General features: G+C 37.3%; 1 protein-coding gene across 3 annotated transcripts in view; it reads right to left on the minus strand.

Moving 5' to 3' along the window:
• LOC309484770 (receptor-type tyrosine-protein phosphatase delta) overlaps positions 1-21599 on the minus strand; it is a 666889-nt gene that overhangs the window by 430476 nt on the left and 214814 nt on the right. For all 3 annotated transcript variants that reach the window (XM_082151147.1, XM_082151149.1, XM_082151148.1), the window contains exon 4: positions 2833-2906. The gene's annotated coding sequence lies outside the window, so the exon portion shown is untranslated. The remainder of the gene's footprint in view (positions 1-2832; positions 2907-21599) is intronic.

The raw sequence follows: 21599 nt of genomic DNA on the forward strand, positions 1-21599 counted from the left end.
GTATTTCTCACGCTGAAAAGGCAATGCCAACCAAGTTGTCCTGCAAGCTTTATATATAACGTTGTATACGAGGCGCAGGCACACAAAGTGAATTTTCCTGCCGCCAGCACGTATCTCGGCCAGATTGCGTTCGTTACTAGGCAACATAGATGCACGAACACACGGAAGTTGACGGAACATTCTCGGCCACCGTACGTTCGTTACTAGGTAACCAACAACATCGCGCGAACACATGTCGTGATGGAGAAGGTAAGTTGGAAGAAATTTGGAAGAAAGCTCGTCTAACATTTTTAGGCTAGAACATTTAGTATATAGCCCATCGTATACATTATTACTGATGCAGTCAAAAACTCTACAACTACTTTGCAACCAGGCCAGAAGCTTTGTCTCAGTTTGGCTGGCTTACGTTATCTGAAACTAAGGGAAATGTTAGTGGGTATGGGAAGGAATGAAGATGTATTTCTTCATTTTATTTTAAATTATATACTGTATTAATAGTCTTTCTAGTTACATTAAGGCTACATGTATTAAAGCAGAGTGCTCTGGGTAATATTTTATATCCTGTTAATCATTAAAACATACATTAATCATTGCCATTGCATTTGTATTTTTCAAAGATGTCAGGGAAAAAACAAAAATATATTTTAACAAACACTTACAACACAAAACACATTTCATAAGCTGGAGTGTGTACTCTTGTGTACACACACACACACAAACACACACCTTAAAACTCCAATATGTCATTTGTTCACAATGTCCCACCACACAATAATTCATTATACCATTTCGACTAGACACATTCAAAATGCAAAAAGATTTGTTTTTCCAAACTGTTTGGAGCAATGTTATATTTTTGTAATTTTTGTATATTTGTCATTTTGAAATATAACATTAAAGAATATATTTGATGTGATGAATTGCTCTGTCATTTATCAGATTTAACAATTGTTATAATTTCAATTTCTGCTGGTTAATTAGGGAAGGGGCTCCATTAGGGCTCCTCCCCTAACCGCATGTGATCTCACTCCAAGCTTTTGATAAAACTTGACTACACATAAGCTACGAAACGTACTGTTGCATTCTACATGTTGTCACCTTTTCTTGAGTCTCTCCATCATTGTCTGAATCCGGTTTGAACATAAAAGGCTAAAAGTTTTTGAAATTTTCAGTGCATGTCTGTGTGAGTGCAAGCTGTTGGAGTTCCGCCCTCTGTGTCAGGAACAGACACAAAACGGTGCGTTTTGCTCACCCTCAAAAATTGACAATTTTAACATGCTATATAACAATATCTGTGGGGTATTTTGAGCTAAAACTTCACATACACACTCTGGGGACATCAAAGACTTATTTTACATCATGTGAAAAGGGCATTATACCACCCCTTTAATTTAAAATGTATGCGATTTTAATATAAGTACATGGTTAAATATTTTACCACTTGCTTGAGCAACTTAATATATAATCTATAAAGATGTAATGCATTGAATAATACGTTGTTTAAATTGTGTTTAAACTATTATAAAGTGTATGTGTACAAAGAGAATCGCAATGCTGACAAAACTTTTTTTTAAATAAAAGTTGCTGATAACTTCTGGTTTTGAAATACAAATAGTGAGTAAATGTGTTTGTGGTACAGCCGCGGATCAGTTGCGCACTGCAAATGCACCGCATACGCACTGCAAACAGAGTATGTGTGAAACAGGCGTTACAGTTTAAGTATTTAAAGGGGACCTATTATGCAAAATTCACTTTTGCATGCTGTTTGGACATAAATGTGTGTTGGCAGTGTGTGTACACAACCACCCAATAGTGATAAAAATCCACTCACTCCTTTTTTATTAATCCCCATAAATCATCAGCACTGTCTCCCAACGACAGGTTTTCAGAATGCGGCTTTAGTGACGTCACTAAAGCCACAAGCCCCGCCCATGAGTGTTGACAGGCGCTGCCGTTTTTACATAGACCCGCCCTGATCCGAGTTCACAGCGAGTTGTACTGACGAGAATGTCTCCCAAGCGTTGTTGGTGTTGTGTGGCTGGATGTATTAATCCACATAGCTCTCTCTATTTACTCCCGAAATCTGAGGCAGCCTCTGAAGACGCGGTGGAATTATTTAGTTTTCAAGGAAAATGCTCCCTCAACTCTACCGAAATTCGTTTATGTACTTCGTTTATGTATTCTGGAGTAAAACTGACGCTTCATCTTTTGTGTGATGTACAATAAACTTTATTAAACTCATCAGTATATTTTTGGTCATCATTCGGACCTGGTCCGAAACAGCAGACTTGTAGGCTATTAATAGTGGATACATAAAGCAGATGACAAATACGTTATAACCGTAATTAAACTAAACAATACCTGTTCCATCTCCATACAGCAACTCTGACTCTGTAGGCATTATTGTCCAACCCCGGGTCGAAATGAACACCGTTACTGAGAGTTTCTGATATTATCATCATTCCATGAGTTGAAATTGTCCTGAGAGACTGAGCGCCAGCTCATGAAGCTCCGCCCCCTTTGCCGTGCAGCAGCAGCTTATTTGCATTTAAAGGGCACACACTAAAACAGCGCGTTTTTCTGAGCACCAAAAAGGGACAATTTAAACATGCTGTAAAAAATGATCTGTTGGGTATTTTGAGCTAAAACTTCACATACACACTCTGGGGACATCAGAGACTTATTTTACATCCTGTGAAAAGGGGCATAATAGGTCCCCTTTAAAGTGTAGTAAATCTCTATTTATTTTGGAGTTGAAAATATTTATTTTCCCCAAGCTATGCCTATAGTACAACATTTCTAGTTTTAGATGCATTTGGATTTCAGTCTTACCGTTCATGAAACCCTCGTCATCTGAGCTGTCTCCGGCCAGAGCATTGAAAGAATAAAACTCCTCAGAATTTCACCTGGAAGATAAAAACAACAGAAACATGTAACATTTTAGAAGTCATACTATTTACTCCCCAGTATTTCTGTATGAATTTATATTTCTGTTTATATTATGCTGACTTTATTATATGCCTTGACATAGCTTTGGTCCTGTATGTGTTGTGGTCCAGTGGCAAGTGTTCAGCACTAAATGCTTGTGTGAACAGGGTCCAAAAACTTGTGTTACCTCTTATGATAAATTATCCACTAAGGTAATAGATGTTAGTCAATTTCCACCACGGAATAAAAAAAGGAGAAAAAATTATCAGCGAGTTATCTCTCAGTTCTCATTTTATTCCTCACAATTCCCAGTTTCTATCTCTATCCAGTTTTGAGTAAACATCTCACTTTTTTTCTCTGCATTCTGAGTTTACATCTCTTTTAAAGAACGCCTAATTGTGTGTACAAAAGGTTCAGTGTGTATCACAAAATGCATATATTATTAAAAACAATTTTTGCTACATTCCTTACAGGTATTGCATTCACAAAATGAATATTGCATGCACAAAATGCATTTCATGATCCAGACAGACCCTTTGTCCACAAAATTAGGCAGGTCATATTTATTCATAAAGATACTGAATATAATTAATTTGAATGTTAAAATATGTCCTCAGAACTTTGCGCTGTTTTTGATGGGTAGGTTATAAGGAGTCAATTACGGCAGTTTCTGACTGTACAAAATTTACATTTTCAGAGACTGCACAAACACATGTATTACACATTTCACACTCACAAAAATTGATTGGTTTGATTTTAATCACTTCAGTAAGATAATCGCTCTTACAGTTCAGCATGTTAACCGTCAGTGTTATGGTAACAGCAACATGGTAACACACTTCTTTATGGCCTTTTTTCATCATAAATTAATCGAAAGCTTTAACACTCAATTCAAAATTCTGCTTTTAAATTGGACATTGCATAATGGAAATCGTACTTTAAACCTTTTTAGTGGACTCAATTTTTGAAAAATCAACTTTAAATTTGGAACACAACTTGGTTAGACTAGGCTTTAATTTTCTAGTAAATGTAGAGTCCAAATGTTTTTGACACTATCATTTTTTGAAGTGCAATAATCTGCTGAGTGACTTCTTTAAAAAGAGACCAACTTTAGGTCTGTATTTCAAAGCAGTCATTAATTACACACCTCTTTTTTTTTTTTTTTTTTTGACTTGCTGGTGTGCTGCTGCATAAACTTATTCTGCCAATGAGTTTTCGGCCACTGTTTAAACAGACTGTAACATCCATCCTTCACAGAGCTTCATTTTAATTCATATTATATTAAATGTGCTGTCTAGCCTGACTAAGATCCATTTCATATGTAAACGGCAATCTGTGATCAGGTGTAAATAGGGCCTTTGTGTACATCATTACAGTAGATTGTCTAGCCACGTGACAGCTGATGATTGACTGAGTGATTGATTGACTGATTAGATTTGGGAGCTCCACACACTGTCAGACCTGAGCAATTAGTCTCCAAGGAAAATCAGATAAAAAAGCATTAAACAAAGTCCTTTCTACACTCTCAGTTTGTTTTCTCATGTGAGTCCCTGGAGCTTAGTGTTTTATTTAGCTTCACTGCTAATTATGCAGACGGATAAGTTTACTCTTCAGATCAAAGTTTCTTCCCTCTGTATTATTTACAGTTCTAAACAGTCCTTTCATTAGTATGGCCAACAAAGACTTTAGCACCTCCCCTTAGAAAACTCATTAATTAGTGTGCATAATTAGTTAAGTGATTTAGAGTTAAAACCGCTGTGGTAACGGACTCCTGTCTAAAGTAATTCCACCTCAGATATAGAGGACCTGCAGTCATGTCAGTGGCCTCAATCTTTGAAATGAGTAAATATGCACGTCTTACTGAAGAAGGACAGATATTCTGCTGTATTTTTCTGCCTTTAGAAAAAAAATATGTATCGGGCAAAATTCTGAATTAAATATTTGGCTCCCTACATAAGTGTGAGTCTGAATTGAATTGGTATTGCCACACTTGATGTTGAACTAATACAAAATTAAATATGAGTTGAAAATTTCTAAACACAAATGTACACAACACAAATACAACTACAATACAGCATACTGCACAATGTCCATTACATTGTTTACAGAAAAAAAAAAAAAAAAAAACTATACACATAATACCTAACTATACAAATAAACAATTCAGTTAGGTCACACTAACTGGTAACTGGTAATAACTAATAATAGGTATATTAAAGTTCACAAAAAAAAAAAAAAAAGATCCCATGATTTACTCACCCTCAAGCCATTCTAGGTGTACATGAATATCTTATATCAGACAAACACAATCGGGAGTTATATATAAAAAAAAATACCATTGCTCTTCCAAGCTTTATAATGGTGGTGAATGGCGGTCCTGATTTGAAGTCCAAAAAATTGCATCCATCCATCATAAAATTAATCCATATGACTCAAGGGGGTTAATAAAGGCCTTCTGAAGCAAAATGATGGGTTTTTGTAAGAAAACCCATATTTAAAACTTTAAAATCTAAAATAACTAGCTTCCGGCAGACAGCTTATACGCAAGTTGACTTACGCCAAAAGAGTAACCCCTGATGCGATATATGACGCAGGATGTAGGAGTAGCGTAAGCTTTGACGCCTCTCGCAGTGCAAACAAATAGGGCTGGGCAACAAACTCAAGCTCCTCTTCTCTTTTATCGAAATCCTCCAACGTTTCTCTTTAAAAATTCTCGTTTTAGACTTCTAATTCGTAACCGGTGTTTTGTTTTGCTCTATCCTCTGCGCTTCCGCATTTGTCAATACATTATGCGTCAGGTCAGGGGTTACTCTTTCATCGCAAATCAATGCGTACGGTCGTCTGTCAGAAACTTATTTTAGTTTATAAAGTTTTAAATATACATATACATATACATATATATATGTTTTTTTTTCTTACACAAACACATCGATTCGCTTCAGAAAGACTTTATTAACCCCCCTGAGCCGAGTGGATTACTTTTATGATGGATGGATGCACTTTTTTGGGCTTCAAAATCTCGCCCTCCATTCACTGCCATTAAAAAGCTTGGAAGAGCCGGGACATTTTTTTATATATAAATCTCTTATTCTATTCGTCTATCATATACACCTAGGATGGCTTGAGGGTGAGTAAATCATGGGGTAATTATCAAATACACTTATGTTTTGCTGCAGTAGATTTAGGGCTAATGTACTATCGACAGTGTAATAACATACGTAGTTACATGCAAATGTTTTAAATTGAATTACAATGTACCAACATGTATGAACATAATATATGTGCATTATAAATACGTATATTATATAATTTTTGCACATTTATGAAATATACACTTTTTTTGTATACCGGTACACAATTTTTTTTTTTTTTTTAAATACAATGATGCAATGAAAACTAATGCCATGCAGACAAATTATATCATCCAAAGTGAGCACGAGGAAGGACAGAGAAGAGCAAAGGAACTAATACTGAGCCCTGTGGCACACCACAATTTACCACTGTAAAATGAGGTTGTTGTTTTTTTTTAGACAAATAAAGTGGTATCTATTTGAAATCTGAGATTTGAAACCAGACATATTTGACATCTGTGCAAATAGACATGTGCATCAAAGGTCAGTGAATGGTCAGGACATTTTAACACAATTTTATAGATATAGTAGTAGGGAATGTTACATGTTCTTGTTAATTTTGTTCAATGCTCATTTTCTTCTTTAACTACTATTATTCAATTACCATTATATTACCATCTAAAACATCATTGTAGCATAGTACTGCCTCAGTACGCTTCTTATTTGACAAGAAGTTTTGAGAAGTGTAATAAGTGCTGTGTCATGTGAACAAGTCTTTCAGAGATGCTTGTCTTTGACCAAAAATATATCATCATCTGGTTAGTTTTTGTAACCACTCAGTTTTTGTGTAATGCAGCACATAGAGAGGTAAAGGTATTTTAATTCACAACAACCAAACGGTTGCAGAATCACTGGCTGTTTTTTTCTTTCTTCTTCTCCTTCTTCTTCAGATCTCTGTGCTGAGCGGAAACTCTTTGATGGCGAATCATTTCTGTCCTCAAACACTTCACTTTTGTGTGCTAATTTTGGCTCTGCTGCTAATTAACAGCTCTATGCTGAAGAGTTTGAGCATGCAGCCGCACAAACTGTTCCCCGCTGTGCGCGCATGTGTGTACCTGCCTGCGTATGCACACACACACGCACGCACAGGTTTGACACCATTCTGTCAGAATGCTGTGAGAGCAGAGCTCACTGTTTCTCAAAGAAGCAGAGCACAAACGAACCAACAGGAAACAGTTTCTATCACTGAATCATTTGAAACTGTCTCTCTTCATGTCTGTCTGTAGAAACAGCTGTCTGAGTGTCGTACGGCTGTCTGGTCCCTGCCATGATGCTTCTTGACTGTTGAAAAGCTGTAAGTTAATTAAGATGTTCTGTATTAATTCAGACATAAGCACAGTGTCATTATTCACTGGAGACGCGTTATACATTTACACATTACTCGGGTGTCTCCTTAATTTAACTACATTTTAGTGTGCAAGAGTTTGGCTCATGGCTGCCATCTCACTGTGTCTAAATTTAGTAGAGTGTGTTTGGAGTCTGTTGGTTGTTTATTTGAGATGATATTGACAGCAGGTGACAGTAAGCTTGTGGGATCTATCTATCTATCTATCTATCTATCTATCTATCTATCTATCTATCTATCTATCTATCTATCTATCTATCTATCTATCTATCTATCTATCTATCTATCTATTTCCTTTCATGGATAAATGGGGTAAAATCAGTAGAAGGGCATTTTTAGGTCATGCAAATGTAGTAGAGCTCCACTATGGCAATACACACACACAGCTCATTGTAAGTGAATTAATTTGGTGATCTCTCGCTGTGTTTAAGTGGGCCAGACAGCAGGGGATGAGAAAAGAGCAATATTCATAAATCTACCACAGAAAGAAAGGCAGAGAGAGAGACAGCTGGAGGAAATATGGCCAAAAATGGAAATAATGGTCTACATAAAAAGAGGGAAAAGATGAATTAAAGAGCAGAGCGTGTGAAAGAGCAGATGAAACAAGAGAATGAAGAGGCTGTGTGAGAGATTCACAGATGCGCCACTAGTGTGTGCTGTTCAACTAGTAATGACACACATTCACACAGACCCTGACACACACACACACAGACACACACACACACACACACACACACACACACACACACACACACACACACACACACACACACACACACACACAGTGTTGTGACCCCAAGACCGTTATGGGAATTGTAGTTCTTACACAATGAACTGAGATGATCATCTGTCTCTCTGTTACTGATAAGAACTGCAAGATTACATCATCAAATAAACCAACAAAAAAGTATTGCTAAAAACACATACACTGAAAACATCACAGACAGACAGATAGGACACGAGCTGAGAGACTGTGATTTGAAAGACAAATCGTTCTTGGAACAAACATCAAACCTGATCCGTATATATTGAATGACAATGCAAGAGGCTGTAACATGTCTCCGTTTGGCCTTCAGCAGCTCACTGTGTGTGTGTGTGTGTGTGTGTGTGTGTGTGTGTGTGTGTGTGTGTGTGTGTGTGTGTGTGTGTGTGTGTGTGTGTGTGTGTTATTTTCTTATTAATGCTCTATTTTGAGAGTGTAATATATTCAGCGTCTCCAGAGCTTTTCCTGTTTCCAGCAGAATTTGACTCAAGCACACCATTAACTTCCAGAGCTGTGACTCAATAACTAAACAACCACGCAGACAGTGTGTGCATTTGTGTGTGTGTCGTACATCAGACGAGCTGCAGTCATATCGCTGAAGGTTTGAAGATTTTGAAGTCATTTAAATAAAGCTCAAGTGTGCTCAGTTGTGTGACTTGAGGTGTGCTTGGTTGTAATGCAATTCAAATCACGACTATACGCAAAAAATAATAAGCATGGAATTTAAACATGTCCAAAAATAGACAAGTGATTTCACTCCCTGTCTGTCGCACGCACGCTCCAGAGACAGTTCTCCAGCATACCGACGGACAGACAGATTCTCAGTATAAAAACAAATTGAAATGATGAAAACTTTTTGAAATCACTTACGGTTTCATGGACAAATAAATGAGTGTTAAACGATCATGCAGGATCATCAGAAACTCATTTATTTCACAGAGGATGCTTTTTCTTTCATTCACAATTTTCTCTCAGTTAAACTTCACTAATCAGCGCAGAAACTGGATCTGAAGAAAACATTTTTATACTTCACTCGCTCTGAAGAGTTTTATAGGTCATTATAATGAGCTTTCAAGTCCTTCCACAAAATGTCAAATTTAAAGACAAGAGCTCAAAAAATTATATTCAAAAGCCCTGTCCCGTTCTGTAGGCCCCGCCTCCTCCATAAATGCATTGTATGTGCCACTCCCACACAAGTGTACATTGACATTAGGGTTGGGTATTGGTTGGGTTTTATCCGATACCAGTACCTACTCGGTATTTTTCAAACGGTTCCGGTGCTTAAACGGTTCTTAAACCTACTTAAGAAAACGAAACCGCACACACTTTATCAAAAAAATAATACCTGTGTGTGTTTTCTGAAAAAGATTTTCTGATTTCTGATTAAATAAAAAATTGTGCCGTTTAAAAGGCTACTGATCTAGCCGAAAACACTTAAGTTAAGATCAAAATTTTGTCTTCTCATATTATTTATATATATATATATATATTATATTACGTATTATATATTATAGACTTTTACAAAACAGAGAAATATCTGACACTGAGCAGAAATATTTAACACACATAGTATAGCCTCATATAAATATACTTGATATACTTCATACTTGATATGCAAGATTTGCAGTTGGCATTAAAATACTAGACTTACCCGAAGAGGAACACTGCAGCTGAACTTGAACTTTAGTCAAGAGTGTCAGAGGTTTTGGGTTCTAATCCGCATTCGTAGTTTTTTGTTTGTTTGTTTGTTGTTGTTTTTTTAAACCGATTATGCTCATCAGTGGTTGTATATCAAGCAGGGACACTTTGTGGGGACACTTTGTGTGCATTAGGCTATATTTTTTTATTTCACCAGAACTAATAGATATGAGGCGCCGTCTAGGGCTTAAATCGAACTTCATTCACGCACACATAAAACGCTTGCATACACATATACTATGTAGTCACACATACATGTATACTGCTGAATGCTCCAACTATATGAAATGCACAACGTCACATCTAAAGTCGCTCACGCACACACACACAAACTCTACACACACGAGACGCGCGGAACTCTCCACGCACATACTCATCTGAGACGCGAGCTCACATACACACACACACAAACTCGCGCACATACTCATCTGAGACGCGAGCACACACACACACAAACTCGCGCACATACTCATCTGAGACGCGAGCGCACACACACACACACACACACACACAAACTCACACACACACACACACAAACTCGCGCACACACACACACACACACACACACACACACACACACACACACACACACACACACACACACACACACAACTCTCCGCGCACATACTCATATAGACGACGCCTCATAAATAGATCGATCTCTGCAACGTATTGAAGCGGGCGTCTGAGTGAAGAAAGTGCGGTGTGCGCGAGCCACAAGAGAAAACACTGTATCCGTGCCACTGATCGCAGCGGCAACGAGCACTTTGATCATTTAATGTTGTTTAGATGTTTTGTTATTGGATCATTTGTGCCGCGAGATGTTTTATAGGGGGCGGTGAAAAAAGTCAGGCACCGAAAGTTTCGTTCTTATTCGGTCTCGATACTACCGTTTACGTCGGAACCGGTTCCCTATTGGAACCGGGTTTCGGTACCCAACCCTAATTGACATATAGGGCCCTATCTTACACCTGGTGCAATGCATCGTCAAGCGCAATGCAAGTGTTTTTTTGCTAGTTTCAGTCCGACGCAATTATCTTTTTCACGTCCTGCGCCACGTAGCAAATGCATTTGTGCCCATTTGTGCGGCCATGGGCGTGCTGGTCTGAAAACAAGGTGTGTTCTGGCGCATTGTTGGCACGTTGCTATTTTGAGGCAACATAAATAGACTGCGCCACTGACCAACTGAAACCTGGTCTAAAGTCAAAGGCACAATTATTATAATTTTTTTTAAAGAGCGTGTTAGTAATGTGCGCCTATAGGCGGGTCCACAACGCGCGTACACTCTTCTTATTAAACACACAGGGACGCACAGCAGCACACAAACATGCCAAATATTTAAAATAAAAGGATTACAATGTAAAAGATTATTATTGTGTACATAAAGATATGGTGGAATCTGGCTTGTCCCGTAGATGGTCTGCTTGCGCACTTTTACCTCGCGCACGAGCAGATCCGTTTGCGCTCTGGAGACGGCTTTGGTCTTTCCACTATCAAATTACGTCATTTAAATAGCGAATCTGCCATGGCGCGAGTACAACTGGCATTTAAAGGGAATGGGAGATGAGACTCTGATTGGTTTAATGCACGTAAATCCCAAAACACATCCATTACTCATTATGAGAATAGTGACAACCCTTTTAGACCATGCGCCTGGTGCGCAGACCATTTTTTCCATCGTTAAACTAGCAAAAGTGGATTCGGACACGCCCTAAGTGAACTAAAGGCGTGCGCTCTGCGCTTTAGACCATGCGCTTAGATCGTTAAAATAGGGCCCATGACCTCACATGAAGTTCACAGGGAAATTTACCCATCAGTCATAGTGTGCCATCTCAAAACTATACAGTACATGAAGTTTGGCTGAAATAAACATGAAAAGAAGTTACGGTATAATTTATTATATACACAATTTTTTTTATTTTGAGTATGATGAATTGTAACAAATATATATATATATATATATATATATATATATTTTTTTTTTTTTTTACATAATGTATATAATAATAATGTTATATATATATATTATAATATTGTATATAAGTTCATATGAATGTATTATATAAATTGATATGCATGAGAGTAGATATTTATTTATATAGAGTATTCATTTCTAATACAAGTGTATTATTCATACAGTGTTATGCTGTATTGCCGTATTTTCTGAGATTTATTTGTGGTTGCAGAACAGCTCGAGATTGAAAAAAAATTCTTTCAAATGACAGCAAGTGTCTCTTTAGGCCATCAAAACTCAAATCAAAGTGAAGTGCTTTTGAACAGCAAATGACAGGAGATGCTGCCCTTAAACAGTGTCACTGATGCCATGTCACTGTATTTCTCTTCGTCTTCTGGAAACACGCAAATCATTTGATGGCACTCGTAAAACACAATCCATATGTCTGTGTTTTATTGCCTTTTAAATTAAACAAAAACAAAATTGTCAGAAGAAAAAAAAAGTTCAAGTTTGTCTAAAATAGATATAATTTATATAGTTTCTATACCTTATATATATATATATATATATATATATATATATATATATATATATATATATATATATATATATATATATATATATATATATATATATATATATATATATATATATATATTCTGTAGTGGAAACAAGCTTCCAGTAAATTACAGTAAATATTTACTATTGAAAAATATCTTTCTCATTTACACATATGTAACCTGTTTTTTGTTTTTTTAACAACCATGTGTTATTCACACAAGCAGCAGATTTCAGTGTTTTATACATAAATCCACCACTTGCATCAATAAAATGCCAATGAACATAATTTTTCTGAAGTGTTACCATATTTCATATTATATTCACACAATGAGTCTCATTTAGCATCGTGTTATTTGGCTCCGAAGCTCGGCAAGTTGTGCCATCAGTGTAAGTACTTGCAGCAGCTGGATAACTAGATAACCACTCAGGAGGAGAGGCCTTCAAAAGTAAAGTTTTTTTTACATTTTTTTTTACTTAAGTGTTTTGCTATCAGTACTTTGATATTTCCAAAAGTTCTAGTTTGAAAGCACCCAAAAAGCTCTCTGATGTCATCTCCAGTATCCAGCTATGCTAAAAATATACATCCTCCAGAAAATTATTGTCATTTTGGAGGGAAAACCACAACACAAACATCAACAGATTTGGTGAATTCCTGAAATGTTTTGTGGTGTTTTTTGGTTTGTGTCTCCCTACAATTTTCATCCTGTTTGATTAAGTGACAATTCTGATAATTTCAATATTTCAAAAGATGATTAAAAATATGAAAGTTGACGTCATCATGTAATTTAACTGTCAATCCCTCCCTGAGCAATAATTCACTTTAGCTCTTTATGAACATCATTGACATTTGAACGTGTCATTGTGTAAATCAAAGATAAAGTGTGTCTTGAGTTTGACCAGAGCAGATTTCTGAAAAGTCTGCTAAAACCCTTACTTGCTTAAAATACAACACAAGCATACTCATTTTTAAAAAGTTTCACAGTTCAAAAGGTTTAGTCGCAGAGGAATGACCCAGAAACAAAAGATTTAAATTAGTCAGCCAGAGAGCAGAAACAAGCTGCCTTGTTGGAATTCAGAAGCATTGTAAAACCCAATGCAGTCTGTTTACGTGTACAGGTATAATATCAGTGAATAAGGAAAATAAAGCAGCTACAGTACTTATACAAGACGTCAAAAATAAGAACACCGCAGATCGGACAGCTTCGTCTGTGCAAACTTCGCACTGCTACTCTTTAAACTGCCAGAGCTGATTCACCAGCATTTCAACCAAGTGTCCAATTTACACATGATCTTTAGACAGCCAAATGCTGTATATGTGAAAGTGCCTAAAGTCCATTGTCACTGTTGGTTAATCAGTCGGGTGGACCTTCGGTAAAACAGATATTATATCTGTATATTTATATAGCGTTTACGAGCAGGTGCAGAAATGACCTGATTTGATAGAGACAACAGCATTAGAGAGGAAACCATATCAATGACCACGAAAATACACAAGCGATTCAGGGCAGTGGATTCGTCTCAGGGATTCACTGTTTTTTAAAGATAATCTGAATAAACTCACTTCATAAACACCCCCCCCCCCCCCCACCCCCACACACCCCCCCCCCCCCCCCACCCCACACACACACACACACTCTGTTTTATTTCCTGCTCTGCTGCATGTTCTCTTTTCTTTTCATGTCCTCCTCGTCTCCATCTGTTTATCCGTCAGATCGTCTTAAAAGCTCCCCCAATTAGTTAACAGGGAAAATCTGACTTGTTTGAGACTTTCGAACTGAACTACCGATACAATATCTGCAATTCAAATGGGAGGAGGCTTAACAAGAATATCAGACAAACAGACAGATAGACAGCCAGACAAGTACACACATAGACATATTGATGTAGACAGACAGACAGTAATTCTGGATAAATGCAGCATTTAATGCATTCAGAGCATTAAATGCATTCAATGCATTCAGAGCATCAGTGTCTCTGGGTTCAGATCCTCAGGAGTGAATCATTATTGATTCTGAACTTAGTGAAGCTTCCAGTGTTTATTAGCGGCCGGTCTGTCTGATCTCTGCCTCGTATCCCTTTGTTGTCCAGACACGCCCAATTTCCTTTGTTGTTTCGGGAAAATTTGTCTCAATAGGTTGTAGTTTTGCTCTGCTGAGTTTGTTCTGTATGTCCATCCTCTATCTCTGACTAATGCCGAGAGAAGAGACATTAGAAACCAAAATCTAACTTATAACATGATGCAGATGTGCCTATACTGTAATAATTCTAAATGTGAACATACAAAAATTAACTAAATATTCCAACAAGTGATTTTTAAAATACCCATATACTCATACTGTAAAAAACAGCCTAACTCTATCCTGCTTTATTAATATTGCACCATCATGTGAACAAGTATACTCAACCTACAGAATGCCACTATCACCTTTACAATCTAAAATATAATTCAGTAGCTTTGTAAATATCAAATAAAAATGTTAAAAATGGAAAGTTATTAATAAAAAGCTATACTACCGTCTCTTTATATCACTTAAGTTAGTTTCAGTTGGAATTCCTAAAAATCCAACAGTTTATTTTGTCTAAAATGTGTATCTATTATTTTCTTATTTCATGAAAAGAATAAGTATTTGACTAATAAATTATATTTGTTAGATCTACTTATCATTTTTGTTACATTTTTATCAAAATATATAGGAATGGAGAAAATACACTGATCTGTTTCAGGAACTACATTTATTACTCATTACTAATCTTTAAAAAGTAAATTGGGCATGCTTTTCCCAGCATGCTTTGCTAAGAATTAGGAGAGCAAATGTAGAAACTAAGTGTTAATTTATTCGTTTTTGAGCAAGATTAATATCGTTTTTTAAATATATAAATATAGGACATGTGTCCATTAATTTACCATGTTTAAATGCACATACATATTCCCACAATTTATTCCAAGTTGGTAACCCTGTATATTCCTGTGTACATTGTAATCATATTCTATTTAAAGACGTCCAGTCTTTTCCCCACTGCTCTATTATTCTTGCCATTTATTAGCTGCATTTTAGCAGGATCATTTGATCAAATCATTCATTTCATTAATCTGCTCAACGATATCAGAGGAAACACTGAAGGATGAATTGGAAAATGTCAGACTGTTACGGTGTATTTGTGTTCATTTATTTTAATACCTGTACATTTTTCTCCCACCTGTTTGCTCCAACATGTGCTTTCTTATAGACACATGCCAATATGCATTTTATGTTACAAGGATCTACAAAAATAAGGTTTACATTAAGAATACATAATAAAAAATTAATAAAAAAATGTACACATGCAATATCCATTCAATCACTAAAAGTCATCAGAAACTCAAGTCGTGTTCTCTGGTGTTAAAGTCCACAGGGCCATCGCTAGAGGGGAGAAATGTGGTGATGATTCCCCCCACCGGAATGCGATTTTTGCCTAGCAGGACAACCATGAACCAATAAAGCCACTGATATTTGTGATATCTCACAATTCAGAGTTTATATCTCGCAAATGCAAGAAAAAAAGAAAAAGAAAAAGAAAAAAAGAGTAAAAATTATTCCATGGCAGAAACAAGCTTCCATAGATTAGTCACATGTCACTCAGGTGATTGGTCCGAAAACCCTGGCAGCAGAACTGAGTGAACATGAGCAAAGAAGGTGTATTTCTAATCACATACTTGTGGGGAACCGACACCAGCCGAGCAACTGCTACTGAGATGAATGGCAATGTTAAACATGTCTCTCTGCGGATGTTATAGACCTCTCCAGGTCCAGCGGCACAGCAGATTCCCATGACGGGGACCAATGCAAAACACAGCATATGCTGGGGACCGTCAATGTTGAAAGATCTCAATACGGACTCCAACATGTCTCGTCAAATGCTGTACTCTAATTGCAGGTCAGCAATTGACTCAATTGTGTCCGTTGTCTCTTATGGGATTTTTGGATAAACATCTGGGACAAAGCTGATGCTTAAATGAAACAGACGGCCTCCATTTAGTCTCCTGAGCTCTGAAAGAGCAATAAATGTTCCTCTGGGTCTCTCTCCCTGGCGTAAGTCTCTCAGCTACCTGTCCTGCTAATTAGCTGCTTGTGTTTTGTGTGTGTTATTTTAAGTCATTTAGGTAAGAACACGTCTGTTAAGATCATAATTAGTTTCTACTCAAGGGAGATCTTAACTTCAGATTTCTCTTTATTCTAATTTTGCAAGCTGGAAAGGCAGCAGATGGCATCTGATCTGGATACGGCTGCTTTGTTCTGACAGTCTTTTCAGTGTCTTGGTCATGTGCAGATAGTGTCTCTGAATCTGAGAGTCCAAACCGTGGATAGTATAGTTATAGTTAGGTAAAACTAAAACTATTAAAACAATTTTGTTAGTTGTCATGAAATGGAAGTTGTGCAAGACTTTTCTTCCCTATTGTAAAGTATATTCAAGTGAAACTGCTTGAACTAGAACAAATGTAGGGTGGGGCTTGATTTTGATCTCCTGGTTCAGTGTTACAAGCATTTGTGAAAAAATATGAATTATGAATATATACTGATGTATGTACAATTATAATTTTCTCTTTGAAAATGACATTACACTTTTCCTGAATATTTAACTGCCAAACACTTTTAAGAGTCATTTGCCACAGTGGCAACAATAAATGTTTGATTTTGTCTCATGGAAATGGACAATAAAGCACTGAGTTTAAATTGGGATGCAAATGTAAATGTGTTCAAATTAACTACATTTGTAAGAAGTGTAAAAACTTAATTTTGAATAATGAAAAACATATTTAAATATTCTGACAGACAGTGCGACTGAGTTGGGAATGGACAGCCCTTACTTTTATTTATTTTTATTTGCTCATTACAATATACCATTTAGTCTTCCATAGTATCATACATTTGTAGATAATGGTAACCCAGGTAAAACCATGCATGGCTCTTCACTGCCACAGTAAAATAATAATAATAATAATAACTATAATGTTCTGTGCAATGTTTTGTAGTCTTTTGTAGTTTTTCTTATTGATTTGTTTATGATTGTTCCCAGGTGTGTCTTGTTCGCCAATCTCCCCTTGAGTGTATATACCCAAGTGTTTCTTTGTCTGGTGTTGTCCTTCTATGGATGTTATGTGTGCTCTTGTTGTGAGTTTTGTTTGCCTTCCTTGCCTGTGTCTGCATTTATCAGTTTTGCCTGAATTTACTTTTATTATGTTTGTTTGAATAAATGTTGGCTGCATCTGGATCCTACTCTCATTCCTCCGAAACAGCCACTGTTACACCCCTAAAGGAAAGTACATGTTGGTTAAAATGCATGCTTTTAAAAGTAAAAGGTATATCTGTATCGGCGATACTGGCCCTGTATTTATTTGGTATCAAAGCGATATCACATTTTGCAGTATTGCCCAAACCTACTGATAAATGTTTAAAAAACTGTAAGTTCAGCTGTTTGCTGGAACATCAGAACTCTATTGCATGGCTGCAAAATGTAGTAACTCAGCCAAAACGTTTAATTCATGCATCAAAACCTAGTTATTGTGTCAGTAAATTGGCCAATGCCACCAAAATAAAAAGTACTTTTGTCATTGTGTGAGCCTGCCACACACAAATACAACATGTTCAGATTTTTTTTTCAGATTTTTTGTTAACACTGACTGCTTTATATACTATACAAGAACATCAGTTTTACAGTAATTTGAGATCAATTTACAGTAAAATGAGATCTATTGTTTGTAATATATCATATATTTTAAAATATTTGTATGTGTATGGTTAACCAGTTAAAATGCATTTTACAGTGTTTTTCAGAGCTGGTCCGATGTCTGAGGGACAGAGACTTAGCTAAATGATCCTCTATTTTTCACAACTGCTGCAAAAATTCTCCATTGCAGCCCTTTGAAAGTCCCTTAAAGTTCCTGCATTATCAAATAAATCCATGGAGAAGCATGCAGTTCCAGCAAAGAACACAAAGCCGCCCACCTGACACAGCAGTTCACCCACCGGAGTATTGGAGGGACACCAGCAGATTCCAGACCATAAATCAACAGCTCAACCATCCTGACACATCTGAACCCAACCATATCAAACCCTGTCGTGGATTGACCTCTTTTTCGTTCAGTTTCTGACAAGTGATTTCATACATTTTTCAGCTACTGTGCTGGAGACTTGGACATTTGTTGTATAAAAAAAAGCTGGTGTAACTTTGCAGAGATTTTTTTTGTCTAATTCAAATCAGTGAGGTTTGTATGATGTATATAAACAGCAAAATGTATCAGGTTCTCCAAGGTCAAAACCGAGACGCACTTTAAGAGGTTTATTCAACGGTCCTGTGAATCATGGTGGAATAATTGCATTCCAAATAAATAAGCCACCAAAATGACAATTAAACACACAGTCTTTTGTATGAATGTTAATAAAACACACCGATGATCTTGTGGGTTCAACATAAGTTCTCATTGTCAGAATAAAACTTTGCCTTAATGGGCAAAATCAACACCTTTATACTTATAGATTTTTTCGCTCTTCCTCTCTCTCACACATACAGTGCAAACTCACAGGTTTTATAAACTCTTCTCGGCTCAACTTTCTTTTCACCGTCTTTTTTTCTGTGACATCAGGGGAGTAAGACGTGAGAAACACATAAACACACACACACACAGACACAGACGTGAGAAGATGCAGGATCTTGGCGAATAAAAACAGTGAAAGGCTGTAAATGAATTTTCATCACACTTTTGGAGCGAGATCGTGAGAGAATGTTCTAATTTTAAACCCTTTGCTTTCTCGCCAGGGTCCGATGTGTTTGCTTGCCAAAACTTCATCAGAACTCAACTCAACTCCAGAAGATCGGCTTGCTCTCAGAGGAAGGTGTACGACACGATTCTCATGTTCGTGCACCATTTAATGAGCTCGCACACACAAACGCATGTAATGATGCCCTGAACCAGCTGCTGTCAAAATACTTAAAGGAGAACTCCGGTGAATTTTTAAGTTAATCTTGATCGTTTTACCTTTGTGAGTACTGTCTATAGAAAAAAAAACGAACCGGATCGGTGCTTGCAACACGGAGCTGTTACAGTTAATGCCCAGAGCTCCCATTCAGCTAAAACGGCAGTTATGGGGGCATTAACCTAAAGAGTGTCTTTGTGCCTCTTAACAGACACAAAATGCAATTAAAATGTCTGTCCAACATGAACAGGGCCCTTACATGACAACAAGATGCGTTTAGCAACTTAGCCATTGTTTAAACTCACCTAAATAGTGTTTTAGACGGCTAGCTGTAGTCTCGCGCTGAAGTCCCGTGGGAACTCAGTTGTAGCCAGAAAAAGTGCGCGTGATTTTTTTTCCCCAAACCACTTCAGCGGAAATCCCGCCCTGCAGCTGATTCTAAGGTTTTCATTGGTCATGTCAATCGTCACTGTAACCTAAACCAATTAAATCAGCTGCAGGGTGGGATTTCCGCTGAAGTCGTTTGGGGGGGAAAAATCGCGCACATAGTGCAGGTGTTCCGGCTACTACTGAGTTCCCACGGGACTTCAGCGCGAGACTACAGCTAGCCGTCTAAAACACTATTTAGGTGAGTTTAAACAATGGCTAAGTTGCTAAACGCATCTTGTTGTCATGTAAGAGCCCTGTTCATGTTGGACAGACATTTTAATTGCATTTTTTGTCTGTTAAGAGGCACAACGACACTATTTAGGTTAATGCCCCCATAACTGCCGTTTTAGCTGAATGGGAGCTCTGGGCATTAACTGTAACAGCTCCGCGTTGCAAGCACCGATCCGTTTTTTTTTCTCTAGACAGTACTCACAAAGGTAAAACGATCAAGATTAACTTAAAAATTCACCGGAGTTCTCCTTTAAAGCCAAAATGACTTAAGCAGTTCAACTGGAAATTATTAACGGGTCCCAATGACTGATCTAACTATCTGTCTTATTAGGACCCCTAAACTTACCAGATTTCTGAAATAGAAATCTGAAATCGTTACATTACCTAGATCAGTGGTCAAAATGCAATTCAACTTTCACTTATCATTACACTGTAAAATCCAACAGTGATTCTAACTAACACTTTTTAGTTAACTTTACTTAATGTCTTAATTGTTAAGACAATTAATTGTAAAAAAAAAAAATCTAGTAATCTGTACTATTCACATACTATGCTTTGTTTACTCAGAAAACCCAAGTTAAGATTAATTGATTGGTTTGAGTGTAGTTTTTGAGGTGGCGAAATTCTTAAAGGTCCCATGACATGCTACTTTTTGTAGGCTTTAATATAGGCCTTAGTGGTCCCTAGTACTGTATCTGAAATCTCTTTCCAAAAATTCAGCCTCAGTGCAGAATTATAGCCACTACAAGCCAGTCCCAGAATGAGCTTCCTTCAGACAGGCCGTTTCGGTGTCTGTAGCTTTAAATACTAATGAGGAGGAGAAAGGCGGCGCAAGGTGGAGGGTGGGTGTGGCCTTGACCATCTTGCGCAACGGTAACGTGGCGGCATGTTTACGTTGGATATAGCAATGGCACGAAGACACGCAGTCTTTCAAGCATTTCAGTTTGACCCAGAATCTGATCCAGATGGAGAAGCAACGGATGAAGAAGTTGCAATTCAGCGGCTCCAGCAGGACGTTTCCGAATGGTTAGTTTAAAATATTATGTCTGGATACGGTACTTTATTCGGATGGTTTACAGTTATCATCATGTAGCTAACGCGAACCTACTGTTGCCTTTTCATGAGAGATCTGTAACGTCTGTAATTTATCTTATTACAATTACATCAAGCTCTGCGATCTTGAAATGCGGATATCGCGCGCGCCATATAACCAACAGGAAAACGGTTATCCAAATAACAAAGACGTGTACAACACTCGCGTTACAGTGTGTGTATTCACACACATAAACTGCATAGCTGCATAGATAATGTTACAGCCACATTCTACGTGTAAAATCTAGGTAACCATAAACAGTAAAGCAACACACTTATATATCATTAGTTGACTTACTTGTCCGAGGTGTGTAGCTGAGCCAAAGAGAGTGATCCAGACTTTAGTTTCAGACGTTCAGCAAGCCCAGCTCTGTATTGACCCTTCGGTGTTCATTTGTACATCCAATTATTGAGCAATTGTTATGCTTCGCTCGCTCAAAAGCCATGATATCTCTCGTGGACAAACTAAAATCGCGTGCGCGCGTTCCTACTTCCTAGCGCATTTTCTCATGGG

Source organism: Leuciscus leuciscus (assembly GCF_965113295.1).
Source record: "Leuciscus leuciscus genome assembly, chromosome: 2".
NCBI lineage: Eukaryota > Metazoa > Chordata > Actinopteri > Cypriniformes > Leuciscidae > Leuciscus > Leuciscus leuciscus.